Source organism: Melozone crissalis, unplaced genomic scaffold (genome assembly GCF_028551555.1).
Source record: "Melozone crissalis strain CALT ecotype California unplaced genomic scaffold, PUWL_Pcris_2 ptg000042l_1, whole genome shotgun sequence".
Lineage (NCBI taxonomy): Eukaryota > Metazoa > Chordata > Aves > Passeriformes > Passerellidae > Melozone > Melozone crissalis.
This window is the reverse complement of record NW_026535820.1, coordinates 19,311,048-19,318,359: the sequence shown is the minus strand read 5'-3', so window position 1 is coordinate 19,318,359 and position 7,312 is coordinate 19,311,048. Positions and strand designations below refer to the sequence as shown.

Here is a 7,312-nt window from a genome sequence, read left to right as displayed (position 1 = left end):
CTACATGAAACCTATGTGAAAACCTAAAATGGCTCTAACACCAAGTGGGGCAAAACCACACTTTTAACAAAATTTTTGTCAGCAGACTGGTGGATGAAGTAGTAGTTGGTAGACAAATGGAAGTACAATAAAATAAAGATGGAACGTGGATAAAACACTTAATTCACATTTGTGAAACCAAAATTGTATTTCCTATTATGCTGCTTCTCCTTTTCTTAACCCTTTTTTATGGTGCAAGTTGTTTGAAGTGAGAATTTTACCAGAGTTTAGTACATATTATGTCACAGCATCATCTGGGGCCTCTGGGCAATAGCGTGACTCAGGTAAATAATAACACAGCACCAAACCAACTTCAGCAAGCAGTGGTGTGAATCACAAAGCAATGGGCAAATGAAGCTGCTGTCCTGAAATGCATACACAGCCTGCTGGACATGTTCTGATTTTGCAATTCTACACTTTCATTACGAGATATATATATATAGACATAGATATATAAAACAGAATCACTGAATTAATTATGTCGGAAAAGACCTCCAAGATCGACTACAACCTACCACACATCATTGTGCCAACGAAACCATGGATGGCACTGAGTGCCACCGTCCAGTCTTTCCTTAAACACCCCCAGGGATGGTGACTCTACCACCTCCCTGGGTTAGACATTCCAATGTCTAACCACCCTTCCTGTGAAAAAATCCCTCTAATGTCCATCGGGCACAGCTTGAGACTATGAGATATAGATAGATGATAGAGATATAAATATATAGACATAGAAATATAGATATAGATATAGATTAGATATAGATATAGGTATAGATAAAGATATACTACAGCAGAACGCATATATGACTTATATATGTCTGTATGTATAAGGATATGTATATGTACACGAAAAAAAAGTTTTCCCTCCTCCTTCTGTGGGTGGGCCGCTAACTTTCAGAAGAAGGATGCAGTGACGGACGAATGAAGGGGTTAACACCGTGAGGACAGCGCGCCTTTTCCGCCGCGCAGTCACGGGGTGCTAATCCTGATCCCCGGCTCCGACCACGGCTATAAGCAGCTGCTCCCGAGCGGGCTCGGCTGCTGATCCCCGCTCCCGAGGGCCGGCCGGGATCCCGCCGGGCGGCTCCGGGACGCGCTACGTGCTGCCGGGGCCGCGCCTGACGGGGCCGCGCGCACGCGCGCCTCCTTCCCCCTCCTACCCGGCGCCGCTCCAAGGTCACGTGGCGCCCCGGGCCAGGCGCGCCCCCGCCGCCGCCAGCGGGAGCGCGCGCCGGCGTGCACGCGCTGCAGCAACGGCCGCCGCTTGGCGCAGTTCGCACCCACCCGGGCGCGGCTCCCCCGGCTGCCCGCTGCCGTCCGTCCCTCCCCCGCTCCATCCCTCCATCCAGCCACCGTCCGTCCCTCCTCGGCCGGCGCCGGCTCCCGCCGGGCCTCGCTCGAGGTAAGCGGGAAGGCGCCGCTGTCGCTGTCGCCGGCTCGGCTCGGCTGGGCGCGAGGTGTCCCTGCCGGCGTGCGGGGCGAGCCCGGGCGGCCACCGGGCAGGGAGGGAAGGAGAGAGAGCGGGAGGAGGGGAGGGCGGCGCAGGCCCTGCCCCGGCTGCCGGCCCGGGCTCGCTCCCTGCAGCGGACCACGAGAACCTCCCCGGAACCGTCTCTGCGGAGCGGGGCCGTCCGCCCGGCACTGCCGGCGCTCCGCAGTTCCCCGCAGCCCAGGTCGGCGGGACGAAGGGGAATCAGCCCCGACCTGCCCCGGCTGCCGGTGTGCGGCTGGGCAGAGCGGGGCTGGGCTGGCGGCCGGCGCTGCCCCAGCGCAGCCCGGGGGTGGCGGGATTGCCGGTGTTCCCGGCGCTCGGCGGTGCCGCTCTGGCACACCGGGATACGTGCCGTGCCGTGCCTGGCCTGGCTGCCCAGAGCCTTCCCCTCAAACCCGGCACTGAACTCTCGCTCCGGCCGGGCGCTCCGCCGCTGCCTCCCGTGTCTGTCCCCCTGGTGTGGGGAGCCTGAAGTGGAGCCAGCTGCCCGCAGTTTTTTTGTGTGCTTCTCTTTGGGGGCTTGCTGAATGTGCGTCTGGTTTAATCGGTGTGAGCTGCGTTTTTCTTCTCCTGGAGTGGTTACTGAGTACATGTAGCAGGCATCAATGATTTTTGATAGAGCAGGGCAGTATGCTGTATAAACCTGTGCATTCCCATCCAGAAAAATGATGTCATAACTATACCTGTGTTGTGGCTGCACTTTGTACCCGCCCGTCATCTGGTTACCTTTTTTTCCCCACCCCAAACAAAATTCCACTGTTGTTACAAGAAAGTATTTGTTAGCCGTATTGATATGTGGAATTATGCAGGCTACTGTCAGAGAAGACCTTATAAAATTTAGTCCTTAGAGTTATAGAATATCCCAGGTTATAAGGAACACACAAGCATCACTGAAGGACAACTCCTTGGAGTCTATTCTGGTTTTCTTTGGTTGGTTGGGGTTTTTTGCACTTCACAAGCATTTTTGGGACAATTCTGCATACTGAGCATTTAATGTTTGTGAAATTGAAGAAAAATTTGTAGTGTTATTATGTGTGTGTTAAGAATGTATAGGTAGTCATTAGTTGTAAGTCACAAAATGCCTTCTCTCTCTTTTTTTTTTTTTTTTTTTTTTTTTAAGTGTGGGAATGTCTATCACTTCGTGGATACATTAGCAACTTTTTTTGTATACATCCTAGGCAGCAGCCAGGGCCCAAAGTTGTTCCTTCTCTCCTGGTCCCTGCTAGATTTCTTTTGAATTCCTGAACATACAGGAATGTAAAGAGTTTTGCCATCCCTTAAAAAAAAAAATCAAGGAAGACCTCTACTTGAATGGTGTAAAGTGAGGTGCTCTGTAAAAGTATATGACTCTTATATAATAGACTATTAAACAGATATGCTGAAGTTCAAATGTTTCTGAATAATCTCAGGATGCCAGGAACTTTGACTGAAAGGCTCTATGATCTGGTATTATTCTTAGTTGCAGTAGGAATAACCAGGATAGTGCTGAAGGGCTCTCATCAGCAATTACAGTATTAATTTTTAAGCTTGTATCATAACTTTTCAGTTAAGCATAACAGAAAGTTTGAGTTCTTTAGTGGACTGTGACAGAGATGGTGTTTGAATTTATTCTTGGTACTTAATACTTCTTTTTCTTGGTTCTTAATATTTTGGGTTGTTGCAAAAGTAAGTGTAATTCTTTGTTATTGTTTACTTGGAAGACCCCCACGTAAAATATTTCAGGTTTGCAGTGCAGTGAATTTTATGTCCTTTCTCTCTGCCTCTGGCGTTTCCTTCCAGTGGTGTCAAGTCTTGATCAGTTAAAGGGAAACCCAAACTGCACGTAGGGCACTTGACACCTCCGTATGTACCTTGAGGCCCGGAGCAGCCCTGCAGCCCTTCTTTGCATTGCATGCTGTGTGCCTTGGTTTCTGCCTCGGAGAATTTGCAACCTAGATCAGATAGAGGTGAAAGGATTTTGTTTAAAGCCACTTTGGGAACCTTTGTTGCAGCCAGAGGTTAATTTAGTTGCAGTTGTTGCTTCTCTTCCTGGAGGATGGCTGCATGGTTAATAGTCTAGATCACAGTTTTACTCTTGATCACAATTTTTTGTTTTTCAGTCTTGCATCTTTTAAGTATGAGATCACAGCATACAGGAAAACATTTTCTCAAGGTCTCTGTGTGAACACAGAATCTGTGTTTAAGTTAGAATTTCTAACAAATTGGATATTTTTTAAAATAGCTTTGGATTATATATGAAATAACTTTTAATCATTGGTTATATCATGATTTAGCAATACATTCTTATGTAACTGTCTGAAAAGGGGTGAAGGGACTGTTTCTGGTGTGAGATTCAGTGCTATGTGTTACAGATATCCACAGTGAAGAAGCTTTCAGGCATATACACAACAGCGTGTGGTATGTTTGTGATCAAATACAAGTCTGAAGTGTGTGTATTAGATGTCTTCATGCCATACTGGGCACATTCTGAGAACATAGCACAGCAGCAAACTGTATCCCTGTGACTTTTGTATCTGATGAACATTCTTAATGATCTTGTTGAAGTTACAGTTTAAGGTTCGTCAGTAATACAAAGATGTCATCTCTGGACATATCTCACGGTCACATAGGTAAGCAGAGGGGTTTTTTACCAAAGTTACAACATAGAATTATCCACTTTAAGCATAGTAAAAAATGTTGCTGCTTTTGCAAAGAATGTGGCACTTTAAAATGCATTTAATCTACCTAGCTGCTCTCTCATCTTGGTTGTTACATTAATGCGTGCATTTCAGTTTGGGCAGGCAGACTGATTTAATATGAAACTGTCATGCTCGGTCAAGTCAGATTGTCTTTCTGCTTGAGGACAAAGCTTAAGCACAATTTTTAGAGATTTTTTTCCTTTTATTTCTATTTCAAGGGAATTATCAAAGAAAGGATGCTAGTTTCCCCTTCCTAGCTAAGTATTTTAATCAATTTCTTTCACCTTTGCACTAATGTAATTTGACATTAGTTGTCAGAAGTTGTCCTGAGTCACTTATTTTCCCAGGACTAAGGGACACTTCCTCATTGCTTCTGTATGCACTGAGTGAGCAGATGAGATTTTTAGCTGATGAATTGGCCCATTTCTTTATCCAGAGTGCTGAAGTTCAATACCACAAGTGTAAATATGCAAAGTAATAATAGAAAAGTCTGCAGTGTACTAGGTGACATAGTTCTGTTGGTGTATGTGGCTGAAGCCAGCTAAGCTGGTCTTAGGCTGTGGCTCTAGGTTTACCTGTCTTTTTTTAGACTGCATGGCTGTCTCCTCAGGAAATACACTTCTTCTGAATTGATGGTTATGAAAAGCCTTTTAAAGGAAATGTGTAAAGGATTCTTTTCAAAATTCTTTGAAATAAGTGCATTGGATAATGAGTTGGAGCTGTGATTCCATTAGAAATGGAAGTAATTGACCCCCTCAGCTAACTAGAATTTAGTTTGTGATGTGAACTGAAATAGAGTGATTTAAAGAAGAAAAGTACTTAGTGGTGACTTAAAGCCACTCATTCCCTGAAGGAAAAAGTGTGCCTGTTAACACAAACAAGAAATCTGTGAGGCCCCTACACAGGTGTGTTGTGTCCTACATAGACAATGCAGACACTGCTGTGTGCTAGGGGTGAGCAGATCCCTCAGCCAGATGTGACCTCTGTGGTCATTACAGCTCAACAATGCAGTGGATTGGCTTTGCTGAAAGGGTGAGCCTATGCCACTTTGCTCAGCTGTATCTAATTTTCCTCTTCCCAACATCTCATGTAAATTCCCACATCTGTGTGGGAATTCTGTAAGACTAGCATTCTTACCCAACTTGTTAGTGATATAGCCAAGTCTTATGCAAATTAAATTTAGAGATATTGCTTTATTTTGGTATATCTTCATGAGTTCAGCAATATGGAGAATCTTATTAAGTGTCTTATCAAGTGGGGAAAAAAGGTATCTTGTTTATAGATGTAATATTTAGAGCTCTTTAAGTATTCCATATATGTATTTCTCAGAATAAGTGTTATTTCTGTTCTTGTCAGCATGAAGGTTTGTACTAGCCTTTGTGTATCCATTTTAAATGTAACCAAATTATTTACCATGAATAGATAGATTAGATATAGTTAGATTTCAGGCGTGCCCACATGACTGTGTTTTTTTGCTTTGACTTCTAAACCCTGGGAGGCTGCAAGAAAATTTAAATGCACCTGGGGCAGATAAGCACCTGGAAAGAATGTTGTTAAAAAGAGGAAACAAAGATAAGGGATTGCTGGATTGCTTATTAAGGGAATGCTTAGTCCTTTGTAGAAATATCCAGGAAAAGCTTCATCTGCTTTCTCTCATCTCATCCAAAAATGAGATTGATAGAGTTTCTGTTCAGAAGCATTGGTTTCTGTGTTACATGTCTGGAAATAAGTTCAGCCAAGGATGATGTGGCCTCACAAGAGTCTGTGTTGCTGGAAATATGTCGAGTGTGGCAGGGGTTGGTGTGGGATATGCCCGTGCAGATTGCAAAGGGCTGCACTCTTGGATCAGCCAGTTACTTTTTCCAGTACCTTGAAAGAAGTTGAGGTCTCCATGTGCATAAGAACATTTTGTGTATGTGTAACCTAAGTTTTTATTGAACTGATCATTTTGCCAGTAAAATTCAATTTATGAACTCTTATTTTTTGTCCTCACTGATGTTCCTCTGTAAACAGAAAAAAGGATAACTTTTTTAAAAAAAGAAAGTGCTCAAATTAATGCAAGGACAGATACTGTAACACTGACATCAGATGATTCATTGCAGATCGTACAGATAAAACTGTTGACACAATTACAAAAGCACTAACTCCAAGAGTTCCTTTCTTGCTATTTTTTTTCCCCAGTGATAAAAAGTAGTTAAGTTGCACTGCAAAATGTTTTGATTTAAGTGGCTCTTGATTCCACCTGACAGGAGATCTTGAAGGCATTGAATTTACCATATTGCATCATAGGTGCAAAACTAATTTGATTTTATTTTTTAACCACCAGTTTAGTGAACAGTATATTACTTTTGTATCAATAGTGTTTCTCTAACATCTATTAACTGCTTGAATTCTCATATCTGCTGTTGTTACTTGTGATAGTAAGTTTGATTGTTTGCTTGTTTGTTTGTTTTTATTTTTGGAGAGCTGGGAATTGCAGGTAAAAGCAGGTAGTACTGCCTAGTAGTATTTTTCAACATTGTTGAACAGAATTTCTTTTTTAGTTGCATGTAACTTGATAAAAAGAAATATGTAATTCCATGTTATATTTTAAGTACCTTTAGCTTTTGTATAGAAAATCTTAGCAAGTGTATTATTTTTTTAATAAGAAGAGACACTTGATGTTATTTTTCCACTCTGCTAGAGGAAAAACTCTAGCTGCTTTCTTTTAGAAACATTCATGTGTCCCTTTCAGGAGGCATCTCGGGCAGATAATCTTCATTTGGTATGTTTTCTGTTAGTCATGTTAAAGTTTATTTTATTTTAGCAAAGTTAATAACCTTTGAATTAGGTTCATATAGAGAATGGATAGACTTTTGCACTTAAAAGTGTCAGAGATGTTGTACTGAATGTGTTTCAGTACAATGTGGGATGAGCAGAGCTTTATTTCCAGCCTCAGTAAGCAGATGCTTCAGACCAGGGCTGGCACCAAGACCTTGGGCACAGAAGGGTGTTTTCCGCCCCTGTCTGATTTTTGTAATCTATGTAGGAGAAATGGCAACTCCTCCACTGTTTTTTTGTGCCTAATAAGCAAAGTGTAAAAGTGTGTGAAAATAGAGAA

General features: G+C 43.1%; 1 protein-coding gene across 1 annotated transcript in view; it reads left to right on the top strand.

Moving 5' to 3' along the window:
• Positions 1-1,285: 1,285 nt before the first annotated feature.
• Positions 1,286-7,312, top strand: part of LPIN2 (lipin 2) — a 41,088-nt gene continuing 35,061 nt past the window's right edge. The window contains exon 1 of the mRNA XM_054284691.1: positions 1,286-1,444. The gene's annotated coding sequence lies outside the window, so the exon portion shown is untranslated. The remainder of the gene's footprint in view (positions 1,445-7,312) is intronic.